The following is a 22887-nucleotide window of genomic DNA, read 5'->3' as shown; positions in this document are numbered from 1 at the left end:
ACTCTCTAAAATTTGGGGGTTCTCTTTATTGCAATTTAACTGGTTGAAACAATGTAGACTCCTTTAACGGATCACCGTTACCTTTAAGCATATGAAAGCTTATATGTGAACGTTCTCAGTATAGAGAGAATTGGAAAAAGTTCCTCTTGTTACCATAGAGACAACCCAGAGCTAAAACAGTAGGGAAATTTGCAAGGAAAATAATTGAAAGATCATAGAATTTGGATCTGATGACTTGGTCCTAGTCCTATCATCATTCTGTTTCACCTTTGATACAACTTTTATAAATTGAATAGCATAAAACATTATTGAATTTTTAAAAATATCATCCCTGTGTAGGAAAGTGATTCATAGTGTGTGGAAGAATTCTCACAATTAACTGCCATTGCCTCGTAAGGACATTGTAAAATTTTACTTAGTCTCAGAAATTGTTTACTAAGTAATAATAATGAATTATTTATTGAATCTCTTTTTCTCCTCTCTTTAGATCTTCAGATTAAAATCTGTTTTGATTAAATAAAGCATCTTTTGGGATTGATTTATGGCCAAATGGCTGCTGCCTACATTGACTTGGTTTAGAGGGTGCCAGTGAAGAGAGAAGTGTGGAAATGCAAGTACTTCCTGAAGAGGAAGCCACACTGGTAAACCCTAAACCTGAGTGCAAATGGCAGATATTGGAGTCATTCCTAGGACTACTTTGTACTGAGGCGGGGAAGTGACAGTGCCCTCTTGGTGGAAGAGGGAGGAGCAGAAGGTTGCTGGGCAGTTAGACCTTCAAGAAGCTGTGGGAACAGTGGCTGGAGTGAGGGAGCAGATAAGCTCCAGTGCTCCAGAGTGAGTAAAGGCAAAGAAAGCTTGAATTCTAGAAGACAAGCTTCCTACTCTGAAAATTTGCCTAGTGCCTTCCTAAACGCCCCTGAGCTGTAGCCAGACACAGGAGACAACCATTGATATCATAGCTTGCTTCCTCTTTAATCCTCCCTGTCACCTCCTGGGCCTGTATTCATTAGCAGCTCCCAAGAAGCACCATGTCTACTCACCTGTCATGGCGACTTTTGGGAACTAAAAAGATTTGGAGACAACTTCTATCCTTTCTAAGCAAGAATGGCATTTGCCATCTCTGTCCTCCTATTGAGCTTTTTTTATTTTCTTTTTCTTTTTTTAAATTGCATTAGGACACTAAGTACAGGTAGTAGGAAGATGGGCTTTGGAGTCAGATGGTCGGTAAGATGGCCGGGGCTCTAGTCTCACCTCTATCAATTACTTATGATGGCAACATACTTAAGCATTTTTTTTAAGGCTTAAATACCGTTTCTATCTAATCACGTTATACACAATGTTCAGAATGGTTCTAATGGTGAATTCCTTATAAAGACATACTGAAAATTAGTTCTTGGATTTTTTTCTAGTAACTCTTAACGTGCCAGAGAGTAGAATTTCAATGTGATATTACATATTCTGGCTCACTGAGAAGGTTAGCACCATGGCAAAGTTCTAGCAATTATTTATAGACATGTGGGGGGGGGTGGGGAAATTGTGTGGCTCTCACAGTGGTCTACTCTCGATATTCCATCTGCCGCAGGAGGTCCAAATGGGACAAACAGGTATAGATACTGTGGGTAAATTCTTTTGCAATTGACAGCCCATCTTCTTGTTTTTTCTGCAGGGCCCACACTAAGAGTGTTGCAAGCATGGCATCTACTTAGAGGAGGAATTTAGGATGTAAGCTTTATTTTCTGTTTTCTTCATCATGATGAGAAATAAGAATCCAGGGGGTGGCTGCTCCAAATGCTTCACAGTTTAATGAAGCTAAATTTTGGCCAAATTTCTATTGAGCTACTGTGGCAGATTAAGGATGGACATAAATTCTTTGATACTGCCTCCATTGAGAGTAGAGATTTATTGAATATGGGATGGTTTGCGACTGCTTTGACCAATAGCAAATGGCAAAATGATATCATTCAAGTGTCAGCTGTTTGAAGGAGGACTGGCATCTTCTAAGTTGTTGCTCTCTTGGAAGCCAGCTGCCAGGCAGGGAGACTACCCTGAAACAATCACTTTGAAAGAATCCAAGGCCACATGAATGAGTCCCAGAGAATACGACATCATGGAGAGAGAATGAGGGAGGGAGGGAGAGGGAGAGATGGAGGGAATGTCAAGGAATCCTGGAGTTTCCCATATACAGTAAAGAGGCCATCTTGAAAGTGGGCTCTTCAGTCCCAGCCAGCAGCTATTATCATGTGGATCAGAGACCAGTCACCCAGCCAAACTCATTCTGAATTACTGACTCATAAAATTGTAAGTGGATGGAGTGGTTATTTTAATTCATTTGAGGTAATGTAAGTTTTGGGGTAGTTTGTGATGCAGTAATAGATAGCCTGGTAAATTGGTTTTATAATCCTAAATTCTGTCATTGTTTTTAAAGTTTAGGGTTTGTTTTTATCATTAATTCCTTGGAAATGGTTATCCCATTTGAATTAAGAGAATTTTTAAGAGATTTCTTCACAAGTTGTTTCAAGGAGTTAGGGGGTCAGTGTGTCTCCAGAAAGCTGAGGTAACAGTGGGGAAACTGAGGCAGCTGCAGAGAGAAGAGAAAATGGGGAGAATATGAGGAGCCAGAGAAAGGACACAGGGCCTGAGGAATGTTCGGTGTGGCACCCTCCTCTATCCTGGGTGCTCTGACCACCATGCCAAAGCATCCTGTTTCTTTGAGTTATGTGTGGCCTGATGAGAAGCATCCATTCACCGAAACTGGCTTATATCTGTTTGCTTTCATAATATGCTTGGCCAAGTGATAGAGCAGAATCTGTATCTCACACTATTCCTTCTTTGGCAAGCCCTTCCTATTTTTTCTTTTTTTAAAGAGCCTATCGGCTCTTACCTATCATGTGAGACAGCTCTGGGAGAATTCCTCCCAGCTAATCGAGATAGTCTTCCTCCTTTGTGCTCCCATGGCAACCTGAGCTCACCTCTGGCATTTAAAATGCCATACTGAATCATTTGCCAAGGTTTTGGTTACTTCCAGGAATGGCATATTTCCCAAGGACAGGAAACATTTCTTGTTTATTTCAATGTCTACCAAGTGCATAGAAAGGAATTTGGAACTTAAGTGCTTCATGAGCACTTCGTTGCACAGAACTGAAAGGAACCATCTTGTGCAGAGGTCATTTCTCTGGTGATTTCTAAACTACTGAGCCCATTATGCTAAGCAAGACAAGTCAGACAGAGAAAGACAAGTACCTTATGATATCACCTATGTGTAGAATCTAAAAAAAGTTAAACCTGTAAAAAGCAGAATAAAATGGGGCACCTGGGTAGCTCAGTCACTTGAGCATCCAACTCTTAATTTCAGCTTAGGTCATGATCCCATGTGCTCTCAACACGGACATTCTCTGTCTCCTCTCTCTCTGCCTGTTCCTCACTCTCTCTCTCTCTCTCTCTCTCTCTCTCTCTTTCTAAAATTAAACAAAGCAAAACCAAAAGCAAAGAGTAAAACGTGGTTATCCGGGGATGGTTATAAGTGGTAGTGTTTAAGGGTACAACTTGTAATGAATAGCATATAAGCCCTAAAGATCTAATGTGCATTATAATGATACAGACAATTACTGTGCTATAATTATGTAATGCGATAAGTATCACTGCATTGGCAACCATGCCAGTATATAAATGTATATAAATGTATCAAAGTTACACACTGTACACCTTAAACTCACACAGTGTTACACATCACATTTATGTAAAAACAAGCAAACAAACAAAAACTGATGCTGTTGAGACCATGGGAAACCTGCCTTTTGAGAGTAGGTAGGCTTTCTCTGAAATCAGTTCTTACTACAAAGAACTAATTATCTTTTCCTCCTCCTCACCTCCCTCATTTTCTGGAAGCTTGTCTTTCTGTCTTTGTGGGGTTGTAACAGCACATACCACACCTTGAAGGGGAATGATATGAAGGTAACTTGGGGTGCCTGGGTAGCTCAGTCGGTTGATCTCATGGTTCATGAGTTTGAGCCCCACATCGGACCCTGTACTGACAGCTTGGAGCCTGGAGCCTGCTTCAAGTTCTGTGTCTCCCTCTCTGTCTATCCCTCCCCCATTCATACTCTGTCTCTCTCTATATATAGCTCTCAAAGATAAATAAACATTAAAAAAAAAAAGGTAACTCAGTTGGGAACACCTGGGTGGTCAGTCGGTTAAGTGTCTGACTCATGATTTCAGCTTAGGTCATGATTCCAGGGATCATGGAATCGAGCCCTGCATTAATTTGTGGGATTGAGCCCCGCATTGGGCTCTGCACTGGGCATGGAACCTGTGTAAGATTCTCTCTCCCTCTGCCCTTCTCCCCTGCTCGTGCATGCTCTCTCTCTAAAATTAAAAAATAAGTAAAGGTAACTCAATCTGGAGCCATCCTTAGATTGATGCTTACTACTTTTTCTGTCTCCTTTCCACGCTCTCCTCTTACTTCTTTCCTGTCTTTTTGTAGGACCATTTTCCTCATTATATTCCTTTGTTTTCATTATGGGGCATGATGAGATAAGACTGGTCATTTGTTCTTCCTCTGCTTCTTCAGTAGGGACAGAAGTGCACAGGCATCCTCAGGCTCTGATTCAGCAGAGACTCTCTGGTCCCCATTTCCTCAACTGTGCAAGAAGCAGGGTACTTAAATAGTTCTCAGACCGGCTAATGGGATAGAAGCAAACTCGAGGTGCAATGGTAGGTGTCAAAGCACTTTGCAAAGTGAACTGATATATAAATACTTTGTGCGTTGTGTGAGTTCAGCTGGTCTCTGCCTATCACTATCTAATTGTGTAATTGACCCCCTACTACTCACCTAGTGTTGTTTCTGACCACAAATCCTTGAAACAATTAAAGTCTGCATGTTAGATATGTCTTCAAGGATTTCTAAGGCCTGCCACTGTGGCATTAATGGACAGAACCAGAGAAGCGGAAGCAGTGTTTGATGAATGTACTATAATTGCTCTTTGCTATGACATAGTAATAGGAAAATTCATATAATTGACAATGTAAAGGCCCCTACTGTTAGCAGCTGCTTTAAATTTAATGGAGCTGAGATTGTTAATAGTCTTTTCTTCACAGGGGTCTTTCCTTTGGCAGCTATAGCACAGAGCTAGCTTGTCCCATCCTCTAGACTTTCCCTCCGGGCCCACAACCCAGCTCACTGTGACAGAAGATGATAGGGAATAGGTCCATTTGCACTTTTTTGTCTTGTCTTAATTATCTGGTGGAACCATGGGTGTGTGATACATGGCATTCCCTCCCTGGGGAGGGACTTCTCCTTATGCAGCATGATAGTGTAGAAGGACAGTTCTGGAACTGAACCAGGGATGTCCCATGTACTAGCCACGAGTTTGGGACAAGTTACTTAGCCTCTCTGAGCTGTAATCTCTTCTAGACAATATAAAAACTAAAACCTACGTAATGTAAAGTGACTGGCACGGAGCATGGAATGTGTTTATCAAATGTCAGCCTCTCCATACGTCATACCAGTCTTCCAAAATTAGCTAAGTCCTACACTACCAAGTTTCTCTAAAGTCTTCACTCTCTGGTTTGCCACTTTTCTCACCAAAACGACACAGCAATCTGACTGCATTACAAAATTCCTTAGAACTGTTTCCCCTTCCCCTACAAGGGCTACCTTATTTTGCCAAACAACCAATATGGGTCTTAGGTTATAAAAAACAATGCAGAAGATTTAGCATAGGGAGTCTAGCTGTTAGAAACTTGGGGTCATTACCATGGATTAGGTTGATTAGCATAGGATGGATTCATAGGTGCAACTCAAAGCCAGAGTAAAGCATTAAGTAATTCTACTTAGACATCGATGCATGTCTTTTGAATGAAAAACATCAGATTATAAAATTGTGTGTGCACGTGTGTATGTGTCTAGGAGAAAAAGAAGAGGGAGGTGGGAGAAAGAGAGAGACAAGAGAATTCTTCTGGGGCTCAGGCGCCTGCAGGAAGAAGCGTGTTTAGTGCAGTTTCTCACTAGGTCTACTCTAATTGTTCCCCTTGACTGCAGATAAAGTTTATTTATATTTTCCTTTTTCCTTTTTTTTTCTTTGTGCCTGTCACCAGCCTTCTCCAGGTAAACAAAAGCCATAGGTGCTGACTCCATTCTGTCTGCAATCATTCAGACCATTTTCCTGTGTAGTGATTTTGGAATTAGTATTAACTGGGGACTCCATCATTTATCCGGGGAACAGATGGACATTAGAACGTGCCCAATTTAGACCAATAGAATATTTATAGACTGCTGCAATAATAATTCAGGAAGAACACTACAGTTTCCTAACCTTCTTCTAGAAGAACTCTAGAGTTCTAGAAGAACTTTCCTAAGAAGGAAGTAAGGTGTGTTAATTTTATTAAATTCCTTATTTCTCTTACTGTATGAGCTTCTCCCTTACTAGCTCCTTAATGTGTGTGCTACTGAAACTAACCATCTTTTATAAGTATTATTGATTTTTTTTCATGTCTTCCAGTCATCTTTATTTTTGAGAAAGAGAGAGAGAGAAAGAGTGCAAGCGGAGGGAGGAGCAGAGAGAGAGAGGGAAACACAGAATCCAAAGCAGACTCCAGGCTCTGAGCTGTCAGCACAGAGCCCACTGCGGGGCTTGAACTCACAAACTGCAAGATCATGAGCTGAGCCGAAGTAGGGTGCTTAACCGACTGAGCCACCCAGGCGCCCCTGCCAGTCATCCTTAATCAAAATATTCTGTCACCTCAAAGTCTTCCACTGGAAGATTCTGCTTGACATACAAGCTCTTAATGGTTGGCATTCAACACTCTACCCAGCTCTTGTGCTTTGATGAGCCCTCTTGAGATGGTATACTACAACTCTCAGAAGCATGTTTTCCCCTTGATAATGTAGTTTTTACTCTGTTGATACTTGCTTTTGTTTTTGTTTCTTTTCTTCACTTTTTTTAATAAGTTGTTATTATCTGGAAATGCAGTCATAGGTGGCAAAAAAGGTATCACTCAACAAACAAAAGAAGATCAAAATGTTGCCATCCATTAAAGGACAAATGGAAGATGTATAGCCACTTAGGTGTGTGCCAGCAATTATAAAACAGGGAAAATGGATACATTCTCTGAGATATGTCATTTCCCTGAAGCGAAAGTGAGCACTTGGTGATATATACTTATAAGTCTGATGGATTAATCTTTGCCAGTAATCATCTTAACACATAACTTTGCAAATATCTCGAGGAATCGTGTATGTCTGCCAAATGTTTGTGCTGTTGGTGCAATTTAGGGTGTCCTATATACATCATTAGTCCCACTAATGTTTGGACACTCCTGTTGGGACAAAGGCAATTCTCTGGAGATGGGAGCAGCCATGAGTTGTTATAAGCCAATGTGCACATGTATACTGCATAATAGAAGACATCTGCGTGGGGGACCACAGCATTCTTTACTATCCATTCCTTGTACTTCTCATCAAGTGATACCTATATTAAGTTTATGCCTTTTAAGCACAGCTTCTTCAGGGTTTGGTCATATTTAAAAAAAATTTTTTTTAAATGTTTATCCATTATTGAGAGAGACAGAGACAGAGTGTGAGTGGGGAAGGGGCAGAGAGAGAGGGAGGCAGAATCTGAATCAGGCTGCAGGCTCTGAGCTGTCAGCACAGAGCCTGATGTGGGGCTTGAACTCACTAAACGTAAGATCATGACCTGAGCTGAAGTCGGATGCTCAACCGACTGAGCCACCCAGGCACCCCTGGTCATATTTTGGGTGAAACTTATAACCATAGTGTTTGCTGTTACACCTTCTTAGGTAAAATGTGTTTGTCTGAGATGTGTTGGTAGATCAGACACTCTATCAGCCCTTGGATAGTGGTGCTAGCTGAGATCATGTGGATCCAAAAGGCAAACGCGGAATATGTGTTGATTTTGGTGAGTGATGAAGAGCTGCCACTACTGGGGGACAGTGTGAAGAAGAAGTTTTACTTGCTTCAAGCGGCTGCTTTGTTTTCATGAGGGGTGGTACTCTTCTGAGATTTCAGTTTTGTTCTCTTTTGCTAGTAAGTGGAATATTGCAAAGGGCAGGAATTAGACTGGTTAGTATCAGTGAGGGAGGTCCTGCTGTCTGACTCACAAAAAGTCTATCTCTGCCACTATGGCCGCTCTTTTTATGAGTTCATCATGCAAGCACCGTAGTGGTCAAGCTCAAAGGTTAGAAGATATCTACTCACTGAGTCATCTTGTTTGTGAAGTGTTTAATGCCTCTTCTGAGGTGGACACACTCTGCTCAGCATTAATGTGTCATACGAAGATCCTCATATTTTGTGCTTACTCTCAAAGATTCATTTGCCTGACACATCCCCAGGTCTCCTTGTTCCCCGTCCTTTGATCTAGTTCTTTCCAAGCCATTGACCAATCAGTTAAGCTATTTCTGCCTTCTTGAGAATCGATACATACGCTCCCTTTTGTCTACTGTCTCTGCATTCCAAGCGCATCACCCCTTGTAGTGTCTGAAGCTCTGCCAAATGGGAGGCTTTCCCCATGACGGTTTTTCAGGGCTTCCCCTGAGAGGTGACATGGTGCAGTAATACTTTATTTTTTGTTTGCATTCACTTAGTAAACTGACCCATCTGTGAATCAAGCTTGTGTATTTCCTCTCCCATCAGTTAGTTATAGAAAATGCCCATGTGACAAGAGTGTGAGCTGAGACAAAGGCACCAGAGAAACATGGGTTCTGACAGCTGTTCATTACCTTATTTGTGTCTCCTGGACCAGCTTGAGCCTGATTTTGCATGTACCACATCTGCTTGATTAATGATTGCTGCTAGAACGCCCCAATGTTATGATTTGGTGGATCTGAAAGTATCCAATTTATGATGAGTAATTCTGACCATACAGTTACTTAATTCCCGAGGGCATATGTGCAGTTTCTAAAAGATCTAGTATTATCCCAAGACCTATTTTTTGAATGGACTATAGTTTTTCTGCTACATGTGACATGACATCGACTTTCTTCCAAATCATAGGAGTTTCTGCTCCTGTTGGGCCATCCTGTTGGGTCTTCCCAGAGTCCTACACAATGTCTTTCTCTACCATGATCTGTCTCGTATCATGGAGTCTGCTGAGCCATAGAAATAAAATGTCAGCACTTCAGAACCAAAACCTGAAGTACTACAGAGAACTATTTTTTTCTGGACCTTAACAGAAGTTGATAATAGCCTTTAAATCAACATGGTGAACTGGTAGTTTCTGTATTCCTAATGCAGAATATACTGCCTGCAAAACCCAAAGGAACCTATCAAAGGTTGGGTTTCATTCTTTGTGGTAGGAAACATGACATATTTCCCCATTCTCTGGACTGGATATGCATGTCTAAGGCATCCATACTATTTGCCACTTCTTGCTCATCAGCTTCAATTGACATGATGTAAATTCTCTCCAAAATATCCAGAAAGTTGAAGGTTAGCAAAATATGCCATCTCAAAATATGCCACTTTGGCATAGGCTTATTTTGAGCTGAAGGCAGTTGAAAAGAAGTAAATATAAGAGTATCTCTTTGCCCTCCCCTTATTCGCTTAGAGGCAGGATACAAATTTATAAAGGTGTTTCCCTTTCCTTCTCTACCAGGAAGGACAGAAGTTAACCACCAGAGATAACCAGGTCCTTATCGGCCCAGAGAGGAAACCAAAGGAATCTATATAACAAACCTTGCAACTAGCCCTTATCTACCTTTAGTTTCCCCATTTTTTTGCCTTTCCACAGAATGCTGCCCCTGGAACTCAAAGTCTCTTACCTTTGTCTTGTACATCTCTAAAAATATATTGCTCTTTTGTTAAGATGTTATATAAACCCACATTCTAACCACCCCTTTGAGTTACTCATCTCTGAGTGCTCCCAAGTACATGCGCAGTGCACAAGTTAATAAAGTTCTGTTTTTCTCTTGTTAATCTGTCTTTTGTCAGGCGAATTTACAGAGCCCCAGACAGTGAACCTCAGATAGGTAGAAGGAAAGTAGTTCCCCTTTCCTACACAATCCAGGTCCCTTCAATCTATTGTATGCCAGAGGTCGTGAAAATTAGCACAACCTTGGGATAGGACCGTAAATGTGTATCCCATGTGTTTTTGTTTACTCTAATTTCTGGGGCGGGTGGGGGTAATTTCAAGGGCTACTACTTTGCTTTCTTACTACAAACATTCCTAATCTATAGGTCAAGGAACCATGTGAAATTTCTGCTAACTGCTAAATATGTGCACTTGAATTACCCATTTGGGGAGCAAGGAAGTGACAACCAAGAGGGTCCACAGAGACAGTAACCCCTCCTGTGGGATAGACCTGGGTCAGAACTCCATTTATTACCTTTACTAACTGAACTCCTTATACCCCTGCTGTAATGCAGAGGAAAGCAAGATGGCACATGGATCTCCTGGTATCAGATTGAACTTGGATGCTGTATTTGACAAACCTGGAAAAATCTGGAAATTCCCCTTTCCAAGTGTGCCATTACCCAAGTAAATGGCTATAGGTCCCACTTGGGAAGGATGGAAGAATCACTGTTGTATGTAATTGCTGGTGTTAGCTTCAGCAGCACGTATACAGAATTGGAAAGATACAGAGAAGATTAGCATGACCCCTGCGTGCAGATGACATGCAGATTCATGTATATACCTGCTGCGGTGTCAGAGATCCCTTCATCATCTGGACCTGGATGCTCCTTCAGTCAGTGGGTCCTGCATCTGGGAGTTGACTCCAGTGTGGAAACTGGGCAAAAGTTTGTGACTTTCCACTGGGGAGTGTTGCCTTCTACTCATCTATTCCTAATTTTTCTGATAGATATAGATATAGATATTTAGATATAGATTTGACAGTACCCTGGGCAGTTGGCTGCTTATTGATCTTGCCTCTAGGAACACCACGTATTTCAAGGCGTCTCTAAGACCGTATTAAGTCAGACCCCTCTTGGCTGCCATTCAGACCTTGCTAACCATGCTATTCCAAGATCCTATCATCCCCTTTGCTTCTAGGGAACTCAGTTCTGTAACAGCTACTAATTCAGCCTACAGAAGGCTACAGGCATTACTGAGCATTGCAGTGATGTTCCTCCCTAGTTCATTCCTTATTGCTCTAATAAGTGGAGTGCTCTCCAGGCCCTCTTAAAGGAAATGACCAGCTGGTAGGTTTTCCAGTTGTATATAATAGATCCATTCTAGCATACTTAGCTCTCTAAAGCCTTCTGAGCTCTTTCTCACCGTTTTCCAGAGCCTCTCTAATTTAATGCCAGCTGTCATTTTTTCCAAGCCTGTAGAACCATCACTTAGAGTTCTTGCCAGGGAGTTAAATAAATCCTGTTTCACTAGCGAGTTCCCTCATATGGTAAATCTTCCTTCATCTAGCTTTATATGCCACCTTCTTGATCTGGCATCTTCAAGATTCACTTCCAGACATATTTTCCTGGTTCCTGCCAGCACATGTTACCCATGTCCTGTAGCAACTTTGATGTATAATCCCTCCTAGTCCCTGACACACCCAGCACTTCTCCAGGCTGGCTATGCCGAGGTTTGATCATATTTAAGGGCCTGATCATATTTAAAGTCCAGGTGGACTTTAAGAGAGCAGATCCTAAGGAGGTTATTTGTTGTCTTGTTTGGCACCTACCTCATTTGAGGCCTCTGCAGAGTCTTAAACAAGGTGGGTTATCTCTCTTCCAAAAGAAGTAGGCCACTTCTGCTGGCCTGGTGGGCTCAGAGAGATTAAGGATACGAAGTTCACTGGTTCATCTACCTACATGTCTTCATCTCAAATCTCAGAGTTCCACTCTTTCCCTCTCTGGGTGCTGTACTGGTATAGGAGATTTGCCTAGGCCTAGAATTCTCTAAAGCTCTGCCAATATTATACTTAACTTCTCTGTCTAATCTTCAGCTGTTTCCACCCTCTGGCTTCAGGTGATGAGAATCTTTTCGAATGCTACCACGGAGGCCTCTGACACTCACACTTTACTTTGAATTATTAAGAGGTCTGAACCTGTCATTTTCTTTCTTCACTAAATCAATGCTACTTAGCAACAGCCACTCAATTTCACAGTCTTTGCAGTTGCTATTTCCCCATATCTCTCCAGCGCCCGGGAAATTGTACCAGGCAGTGCATTCCCTCCACCTGCATCCCATCCCCTTCTCCTCACAGGGAAGTCTTAGTAGTTGCCTGCTACGGCTTCCCAGAGACTATATCAGCCCATCACCTACCACCTGTGATCCAGCTGGCACGTTAGATCCAACTAGAAATGTCTATCCTTAGCCTCTGCTTCTCAGATATATTTCTGATACAAAGCACCTGAGGTTGAGTTTCTTAAAAGTGGAGCCTGAGATGGGGATTCTTATTCAAGTAACTCACTAGAGGAGTATTCTCAGGAGAAAAGAAGTGAACAATGCCTGATAGAGCCAGGCGTAAAAGCTAATCATGAATGTGGTCTCAATCAAAGACTTAGCTTTAGTCTTTGAACCCAGGGGAAGCTTTGGAACACATGTGGCAACAAATAACCTCACCCTAAGATCAAGAACCAGTCTTTCATCCCTTAGTACCAGTCAATTACTGCCTGAAGTTTGTTGGGTGGGTACCGTGTAGCTTTCCAAGTGAGGAAGCTCCCATTCGGCCAAGGAGAATGCTCTAGACGAAGGGTCGGCTGTGAGGTGTTATCAGCTAGCACTTGGAGCGCTAAAGGATGGGCACACTGGCAGATGCAAAGGATCTGTGCACCGCCACTATCCGTACAATAGATCAGCAGTACATCTGAGATTCCACAGTTCAAACCAGCTGTCAGATGATGCCAATATGTGGTCCAAGGACCACACTTTGAGTGGCAAGAAAAAGATTATTTTGTTTTCAGGTTTTTCTACCTTTTACCCCCTGCATCACTTTTCCTTTCCTTTCCTTCATGCTTCCTCTTTCCAGTTATGCTGATTCTACATCTGATCTTCACACCAGTTTGTAGGACGGCATTCAGAGGATGTGGACATCTTGTAAGTTTCTTTCATCAGAAAGGGAAGAAAAACCTCAATTTATTGGTCTGTTTTTCTACTGATGCATCAGTTGCCTACACCACAGTTGATTTTAAGCAGGTTACTTCCTTCGCCTGGATGAATAATAGTTCTTTTTGATTTTTTAAAATTTATTTATGTTTATTTATTTTTTTTTATTTGAGTAGAGTTGACACACAATGTTACCTTAGTTTCAGATGTACAATTTAGGGATATGACAAGTTTTTGCATAATGCTGTGCTCACAATTATAGCTAGAGTTCTTATGGGCGGGTCTTTTAAAAAATTGTTTTAATGTTTATTTATTTCTGAGAGTGGGAGAGAGACAGAGGACAAGCTGGGGAGGGGTGGAGAGAGAGGGAGACACAATCTGAAGCAGCCTCCAGGCAGGCTCTGAGCTGCTGTGCTCTCAGCACAGAGCCCGACCTGGGGCTTGAACCCATGAACAGTGAGATCATGACCTCAGCCAAAGTCTGATGCTTAACCAACTGAGCTACTCAGGTGCCCCTGGGTGGGTCTTTTTAAATATTACAGTCTTAGGAGCTAATTCGAGAACAAGGCAGGACTCTCAACTTTTTGTTAGGAGACTAACAATAACAAAGCCGCCTTAAAGTAGGAACCACAACCAATCTTTTGATTTAAGTATAACACTGAAAGAAGCATTTACAAGCCAAATTACTGTGGGATCTCCTGCTTGGATGGGGGGGGCACCAAATGTGGGATGACCAGATAGGGTGGAAGCCAGTGGCATGGGCAGAGAAAGAATTCACCCAAGGCCGAACAAAGGAGATAGAAGTTTATTGAATACTCAGCAAGGGAGCAGCTGGCTGGACAGCAGAGCAGAGGCTGGCTGCTTTGAGGTGGGTGGGGGGCTGTAGTTAAAGGGGGAAGGTGAGGAGGTATGGGAACTATGGAATTTTCCTTTCTTGGTACTTGTGTCCAACCCATTGGATATTTTGAGGTAGGTCGCCTAATGTGCCTGTGTGTATTCAGACAGAGGGTTACTGTGGGCCCTTCCACCTTTCTCAGGTTTCCTCTGTTCAAGTTAATTGCCTAAAAGTGGGCTCTACAATTACGTCCAACTTATTTAGAAATGCTGAGATCCCCCAAAGTTAAGGAATGTGTTCAAGTTCACACAGGAAGTGAGTGGCAAAGACTGGATGATATAGGCCTTGGGACCCCTATACTGTGCGCGACAATTAATTTGAAATTGGATCTCTGGACCTTGAAAACAATGTTTGAAGTCGGGCTGCCAGCCATCATTTTTATACGTATGTTTTATTCTTAGAACACAGTGGAGTAGAGCACCAACATGTAAACATGAACATAGAAACACTATGTCAAAGACAAGGATTGGGAATGTTAAAAGATGCTCTAGAGTAGACTGAAAGGTCTGACTTGGTTTAGGATGCCGACATTCACTTTAGAGAAAATCTCCCGTCATCATAGCATCATCCTCCTTACTGTGGGAAATTTTTAATAAGACTGTGATATCTGCTTCAGATATGAGAAGATGACTTCTTTTATTGCTCTCTGCTTTTCCTTAAGTGTTGTCATTTTTCATGGCATAGAGGTGACCTCGAAAGAGAATATGTTCAGTACAGAACAGACTATCCTTTTCTATTCACATTAAAATAAGGACATTATCACCACAATCAGTAACATTATCCTCCGCCTCCTTCTTCTGGTCCCCCTACTCTTCCCCCTCCCTCCCCATCATCAAATTGTTAACTCTCATTGAGGGCTAATTATGTCTCAGGCAAAATGTTATGAGCTTTATAGGTATCATCTCATTTAATCCTCAAAACATTTGTATGAAGCTAATACAATTTTTTTTTTTTGAGAGAGAGAGAGACAAAGCATGCAAGCAAGCTGGGGAGGGGCAGAGTGGGGTGGGGAGAGAGAGTCCCAAGAAGGGTCCACGCCCAGGGCAGAGATCAATGTGGGGCTCAATTCTACCACCATGAGATCATGACCTGAGCCGAAATCAAGAGTTGGTGGCTTAATCAACTCAGCCACCCAGGCACCCCAACTAATATGCTTATTAGACTCATTTTACAGATGAGAAACTAATGTAGAGAGGATTTTAACATTTTCCCTGATAGGGAAAAATCTGTTACAAGATGGCTGACAGGACTAATAGGGAAATTCCAGTCCCCCACTGAAGACTCCCCTTTGGGGTTCTTCTTCCTACCCCGCTTGCCGCGGGTGCCAAATTACTGCTAATGTGGAAATGTGGAAGTAACAGACAATAAAATGTTCCCTCTATTTAATGCTCAGGACTCAGACCTCTGGAGAGTGATCTCCTCTGAGCCCGCTGGTGTGAAATAAACCTCCTGCCTTCCAAGATCTCCGAGTGCCACTTGGTTCTTCCACCGGGTGATCCAGACCAGGTTCCGTAACATCCCCACAGTCACACTTCGAGTTTGTAATAGCACCTGGATTTGAACTGAAGTTGGCTCGTATTAGAATTTAGTATTGTAAACATAGTGACCTATGTTGGGCAGTTAGATCAGAAGGCAAGTCAGTTTCAAAGGAAGGTAAATGTCATCAATTTAGTTTAGAAATATATTGCATTTATGTTGGTGAATTCAGGGGAACACTTATAGGCCAACAAGAAATCCTAGAGAAGGACAAGATAAGAAGCTCCATGTTGCAGAAGGATGTTGTCTTGTAACCACAAGAGTAAAAGCACAGAAAATGACTACAGTTTGAAAAAATGGAACACTAGATATTTTTTTCTTGGTTTCTCTGACAACAGGGGCCACTCTTCATAATAATTTTACTAAGAAATGTTTATGCAAATAAAGTACATGTTATCAGGCATAAAATAACATGTGTTTTAGACGTTTCCTTAGAAGTCTGAGAAGTGTGGGAGGAATGTCTGCTGTGATAGAGAAGAGGGCAAAATGGGATAGACTTATGTAATGGTACAAAGGGATTTTCCTGAGCCCACATACTCTAGAATTTGGTGGGTACAAGAAAATGATTATATTTTTTTCTAATTTGTGTATAGGTTTTATAAGTAAATGAAATGTATTGTGTATTCACACTGCTTTATTTTCTCTGACACTAGTGCTGCATTGGGAAAAAAGAAAAAAAAAAAACAGGGAAAAGAAAGGGTAGGTGAGTCAATAAACCTTATAGGACTGGCAGGTATGATGAAGGGGAGTAAAAAGCAATTCCCGCCCCCCCCCCCCTTGTTTTCTAAATTTTTGGTTAGAATAGGACTCCTATTACAAGAAACACATTCAGGAAAGAAAAACAAACATGTTTATTAACATGTATATGTTGTGTATACCTGAAAGATACCCAGGGAAAAATGAGTAGTAACTCTTCCAATTCAAGTTTAATACCATCTTCTGAGAAAGACAAAAGGAAAAGAGTTTGGGGGAGGCCAGCTGGGAAGGTGACCAGGAAAAGCCTGGTAAACAGGGATAAGGTTTGTTATGCAGATGTAAGTTTGAGCCTTTTCCCATTGATAAGATTCTCTTGTGATTTAGAGCCATCCTTTTCTTTTTAGTTCAGAGAGGGAGACACCCTTTATAAATGGAGATTCTCTTTATAAATGTAAATTTCCCTTACAAAAGGATAACTTTTACATTCTGTTTTCAGAGCTTTTTCTGGATCTGCTGTTTCTTAAAATAACCAGCTCAAAATAATTCTTATGCCAAAGAGGCATATTTTGGGGTAGATTCTGCCAGCCATCATTTACATTATTAATAATAAAATATACACCAAACTACTTAGGTTGATTTCTTAGGTGATGAGTGGATTGGAAACAAAAAACAATTTTTTTTTAAGTTCATTTATTTTGAGAGAGAGAGAGAGAGAGAGAGAGAGAGCATGAGCAAGCAGGGGAGGGGGTGAGAGAGAGGGGAAGAGAGAATCTCTTAACTATGGGAATTATTCTTAAATTTAATCTTGTCCTGGCAACAGCTTTTCAGAGGACCTAGACGAACTCATACCTTTATGTGGGAAAAGTGGAAAAGTAAGACTATATATCCATATTTGCTTGTATTTATATGAAATACACTAGAAGAATATAGAAAACAAGAAGTTAAGGGAAGCAAAAGAAATGGGGTGGTGGTAATGCATTGGGTGGAGAGAGGGGAGAGAGCAAGACTTTTGGAATGTATTATCTATGCAAAAAAATTTTTAAAGGCTCTTGGAAAAAGTAATAAAATAACATCCAGAACTGTGTTTAACAGCCTCAGCAGAGTGTACACAATGAGAGAGTGGTAAATGCCTTAAAAATCTCAGAGTACTTACCTAGAGAAAGTCCAAAAAAATCAAAAGCTGACCTCTATAAGGTCACTGCAGTCTCAGGACTTAAAATTTGATATTATGATATTTAAAGTTTTTTTTTTTTTCAATGTTTATTTATTTTGAGAAAGAGTACACAAGAGCAAGGGCAGAGATAGAGGGAGAGAGAGAATCCCAAGGAGGTTCCATGTTGTCAGTGCAGAGCCCGGTGCTGGGTTTGATCTCATGGCTGTGAGATCATGATCTGAGCCGAAATCAAGAGTCCAACGCGGAACTGACTGAGCCACCCAGGCACCCCTGATATTATAATATTTAAATATTGTGAGATTATAAAGCAAGAACAAAAATTGTAGAGAGGAACCCACTTCAATATAAACTTAAGTGCCTGAATGTGATTGAGATTATAAGCCTTTAGAAAATACTATAGACTTTAAGCTGTAGAATTACTATAGACTTTAATACTATAGATTATAAGCCTTCAGAAAATACATAGACGGTATCTATGTAATTCTTCTCAAGCAATCTTTTGTAAAGCCAATATTTTCAGGTTATTAATTAAATTATTTGTCCTGTTCCTTCAGCTGATCGGAGTATTCTAGCCTCAATGGCTAAACACTTGGGTCCGTTACTAGGGGTAGAGATGTGAAAGGGATACACTCTGACTTCAGACAGTTCTTTCTTGGTCTTCCATGGGCAAAATAAGAAACACTTGCAAGTTTCTGTAAAGCAGAGGTATATGTACTTCCCTAGCAGATGAATAAAGAGGCAGTGCCAGAAGAAAGAGGACAGGACAGATTAATTCTTCTTGAAGGCATTGGGGGATGGGTGCTTCATGAAGATGACATTTGAAATAGATGCTTAAATCCAATTGTTATTTGTATGTTTGTTTTTCTGAGTTAAGGAAGGGGGATGGACATTCCAGATGGAGGGAACTTTTGAAATAGATGCTTGGAGATGTGGAAGGTCATGGTGGACGCAGGGGCACTAGAGCAAGCCCACAAGTGTGAGTGAAGGGAATGGCAACAAGTGAGTCTAGAGAGTGAAGGGATGCCGTCCTAAGCATTTTGGACTTTGTATTAGAAAAAAAAAGGGGGGGGGGTTAGGCATCGATGGTTCTAGAGAGGAGTGTGATGTGTTGGGATTCATGGGCTGTGCAGGAGGGATATAGACTATAATGGGAAAGGACCAGAGTCAGGGAGGTCAGATCCAAGGTTATCAAAATAATCCAAATGAGAGATGACAGAGGGCTGCAGTGATGCAGGGGCCATTTCCAGGCCCAATCAGTAATATATGGAGACAACTGGATAGGAAGATAAAGGGGGAAAAGTAGTCAAAGCACACTGATGGATTTCTAGGTCTGTTCACAGGGTCATGATGATATTGTTAGATAAAACAGGAAAAAAGATCAGACACAGATTTGGAGAGAAACAAATGAGTTTGATAAGGTTAACACACTGGTTCCAAATTTTTAGCCTCTGAAGAATTTTTTCCTGGTTCTCAGCTATCAGTTTATGGACTAGTTGTTTCCCTAAATATTACCATGTCCATAATAATAGGCATTAATGAGAATACCCAGAAAGCAAATGATAAACACACATAGCCCTTGTCCTCTATAATGCCCTGCTCAGACAGATGTCCCAGGGTAGGAGATGGAGATGTGTGCTTTAAAGACCAATGTCTGGGTGGCCTAAGATGGGAATCTAATAAATGAAAAAAACCTAACATGATCTAAGATACGGCATCCATTTGCTAGACCTTGCAAGCTGACTTTATTACAGACTGTCAGGGTAGACAGTGACAGATCATTTTGTAGGGCCCAGAGAGAGCCAGATCTATCTGCCTAGAAAAACAAATAAATCCCAGTTCAGAACTGAGGTTAAAAAAGATTTACAAGGCACAGTGATGCATGTACCCCCTTCTGGGTGGGTTGTGGTGGCTGGCCACGGGAGGCTAGCCTCATTGGTTCACATATCCTGCCATCTGGGGACATGGTGAATTCCTGGGCTCATTGTACAGGACATTTTCCCATTTCCCTCTCTATGGTCTAGTTTGGGCAGAAAAATGGACGACAGGCTGGGGAGGATAAAAAATAAACAAGAGAGGGAAAAGAGTCTCTCTCTGAGCAATCTTATAAAACAAAGCATAAATCTTTAACTGCCTGACCTTTCAGCTCACATGATTCTTGGTGCAGAAGGGATAAATCAGGGCTCATCTAGAGGCTCCGGGGAGGATAGCTTCCTGCCTTCCAACAAGAAGCAACCTATTTGTGGAAAGCACATAGATGTGTCATTGTTTTTAATAGAAGCTCAATTGATTTCCTAGAAATTGAAATGTTCCCTTGGTTGGGAAATGAAATTTCTAGTTGGCCGTTCCACCTTTGGCTGCCCCTTGGTGGAAAGTCTTATTGCACATTGCTAGAATTAGCAGAGAGAGGTCAAGTGAAAGGTCTTGGGGTCACACTTCCTCATAACAGGACACCATCTCCTAAATGCAAATAAAACTGGCAGAGGTTGAAGGTTGCACAGACGCAACTCCTACAATATAGTGAAGGAGGTTTTTGTTAACCCCTCTTTTGCTGGTCGCTGTTTTCCCTGCCCTGTGTTGCTCTCTTGCCATCACAGCCCATAAATATTCCATTAGAGCCAAGGATGGTTCCCAGATGCAGCGGTACAGCAGGTATTTTCTACGTGAGGGCTTGCTTGGCACTTCACTGCAGCCTGACCCTTTGTCCCAGCAGCCAAAGTAATGAGTATTTGAAAAAAATTAAATTCGTTTCTTAAATGCATGGAGAAAGGGGTGTGTTTTTTCTCAGTAAGCTGACAGTGTTATCACGTGACTGAAGTTCCCCCTTCAGAAAAAGGAAAATTTTTTTCTTTTTACTTTATCTGTAGGGTGGTAGTAGTGGTGACCAGAAACGAGGAGATGGTAAATTAATAGTTTGAAGGTAGAATTGGAAATCACAGCTCATTGGTAAAGCCTACTGTTAGAGTTCCTAGAACCAAAGATGAGTTTTGATCATTTTTGACCTCTCTGTCTCTCTTTTTTTAAATTATTAAGGCTGCTGAAATGTGGGGGAAAAAAAAAAAAGGCAGATATGCCAGGAGCCCATACTTCCTGAGGTACTTATTATGAAAAAAAAATCAAGGAAATAATTATTTTATTTCATTGAAAAGATAAGCTTCTGAATCCTTCCCAGATCCCCTTTGCCTGAGTCTTTCCTCTTGGCCCTTTTCAAGTATGGCAGCCACTTCATGAAAAGGAGCTGCTTCTGAAGCCCCAGTGTCACAGGAAATTAACTAGAGCACCTCCTAGAGGCAACAGCCCAACTTCCTAAGGAAAAGAGAACGTATTCCTCAGTTTAGGATGGCTATATCTGAGGGTATCTGTCATTTAAAGAACAATGGCCATTATCAATGAAAATTTGCCACCCTTTTCTTTAAATGCCATTTTGTTAGCAGATTATTTCTGCATTTGCTTTTTCTAAGATTGTCCAAGCTGCTAAAATACAGAAAAAGAAGTAGTGATAATTTAGGCTGGAGTAACGGTGTTGATCTCTTTGGCACTAATATCATCAATTTGTCCTGCTTTGTTTACTAATATTTACTATTAGTTTGCATTTGTCCTATTATTTAAGATTTATTTATGACCTAGTGGGGACCAGTTGGACTGAAAATTAGAATATCATTTTAGGTCTCTAATTTACTTTTTGTTGACACAGGGTAATTTAGCCTCTGTGTATCAGATTCCAAGTATATATCTTAATCTGATGATAATTAGTCTACTTTTAAATTACTGGTTTTAGGGGCACCTGGGTGGCTCAGTCAGTTAGGCATCCAACTCTTGGGTTCTTCAGTTCAGGTCATGATCTTAATTTTCATGAGTTTGAGCCCTGAGTCAGGCTCTGTGCTGGCAGTACAGGGCTTGCTTGTGATTCTCTCTCTCCCTCTCTCTGCCTCTTCCCTACTCTCACTGTCTCTGTCTCTCTCAAATAAATAAACTTAAAAAAAAAAAACCAAACAAAATAAAATTACTGATTTTTATCCATAAACGTTACAAATGGCATGCGTTTAACATGATTTTAAAAAATAATAAAAACCACACTAGCCAAAAAAAAAAAAAATCCAGAAAGGGATTTACACAGGAAATGACAACTAGGCTTATAGTTGCTTCTTATTAAAATATTTTCTAAATACTTATTAATACTCAAATAAATGAGTTTGGTCCCAGTTTTCAGAATGAATTTTATGTTGAATATACCTTATTTATTGCCATACTGATAGTAGAAATCCACCAATAAGTGGTTCAACATTCCTAGTAATATATGAGGAAGGTCAGAGGAAGACTGATTTTTTAAAAATGATTGATTTTACCTCTTTCCTAGGTTATTTCTTCATTAATAAATCACATTTAAATGGTAGTAAAATAGTCTTGTGATTTTTCAAGAATAGTTAACAGTCCAAAGGCTGCCCTTGGCTAAGGGCCATGTATTTCAGGTCTTTTTTTTTTTATAGTCATCTATTTATTTCACCCAGCCAATCCCAGCATGGAAGCTACTGCTACTTATATGAAGCTTTTCAATTTAGTCATACATGTGGTGGTAGGCTTGTTTATTTTATTTTATTTTATTTTATTTTATTTTATTTTATTTTAATTTTTTTAACGTTTACTTATTTTTGAGACAGAGCATGAACGGGGGAGGGTCAGAGAGAGAGGGAGACACAGAATCTGAAACAGGCTCCAGGCTCTGAGCTGTCAGCCCAGAGCCCGACGCGGGGCTTGAACTCACAGACCGCGAGATCGTGACCGGAGCTAAAGTCGGACGCTCAACCGACTGAGCCACCCAGGTGCCCCAAGGTGTGTTTAAACTTGCATTTATCTTACCCTGCAGGAACAGGATGATACTTAAGTTACAAAGGCTTTGGGAAATTTGGAAGAAGTTGGGGGAAAGTGGGGAAGAAGCAATAAAATCAGATAGCCTCATTCTCTCCCTAGAGCAAGAAAAATTCATCCACCCGACAAGGGTACACCTGTTTTCCTGCTTGCAGTCTCTGTGCAAATCATTGCCTATTGTTAGGGAAGTAGACAGGGTCTGTTTTGTAAGACTAAGAAGCAATACAGTGTTTATTTTGCCTCCAAATCATCAAGAAGCATGCTAATTTTCCATGATTTGGAAAGGTTTGGAAGTATGATGGATAGTCATCACTTTGTTAATTAACAACTCAAGGGCCACCCACAGTGGTTGGTAATGACAGAGCAGCTGCAAAAGACACACTTGCTCACCCTAAGTGTGCCCAAGTGCACCCTTCTAGGGACTGCTGTCTGTTCCCAGGGGTGAAAGTTAACAGATGATAATGTCCTCCTACGTAGCTGTTGCCGACAGATGTTTTTCTCGCTCGACCTCGTACTGTGGAGTCACTTCTTTTGTTGCTGTTTCTATTCCTCTTTGCTTGGGTTTCCTCTTAATTTATTCACTCAGACAGGAGTAGTCTTTCCATTAGAAACATAAAGTAAACCACCAAGCCACAAAATTGCTCACTCAAACCACACCACCTATAATAAAAGATCTGTGTTTAGAAAACTGATAGAACAAGAGTATGTTCCTTCTTCAGTTC

General features: G+C 41.0%; 1 long non-coding RNA gene and 1 other non-coding gene across 23 annotated transcripts in view; both read left to right on the top strand.

The window, feature by feature from the left end:
- Positions 1-22887, top strand: part of LOC132663585 (uncharacterized) — a 553467-nt gene that overhangs the window by 343372 nt on the left and 187208 nt on the right. For 18 of the 22 annotated variants that reach the window (XR_013551829.2, XR_013551842.2, XR_013551839.2 and 15 more), the window contains 2 exons: positions 1667-1722; positions 16086-16131. The exons of 1 other annotated variant lie outside the window; for it this stretch is intronic. This is a non-coding gene — a long non-coding RNA (uncharacterized LOC132663585). Of the gene's footprint in view, positions 1-1666; positions 1723-16085; positions 16136-22887 lie in introns of all 22 variants that reach the window. 3 more of the 22 variants (XR_013551844.2, XR_013551835.2, XR_014135929.1) reach the window with 3 other exon arrangements.
- On the top strand, positions 10552-10657 carry LOC132663945 (U6 spliceosomal RNA). Its single transcript, XR_009603334.1, has one exon. It is a non-coding gene; the product is annotated as a U6 spliceosomal RNA (small nuclear RNA).

The sequence above is a fragment of the Panthera onca genome, chromosome D4 (genome assembly GCF_046562875.1).
Source record: "Panthera onca isolate mPanOnc1 chromosome D4, mPanOnc1 haplotype 2, whole genome shotgun sequence".
Lineage (NCBI taxonomy): Eukaryota > Metazoa > Chordata > Mammalia > Carnivora > Felidae > Panthera > Panthera onca.
This window is presented reverse-complemented; position numbering and strand designations above follow the sequence as displayed.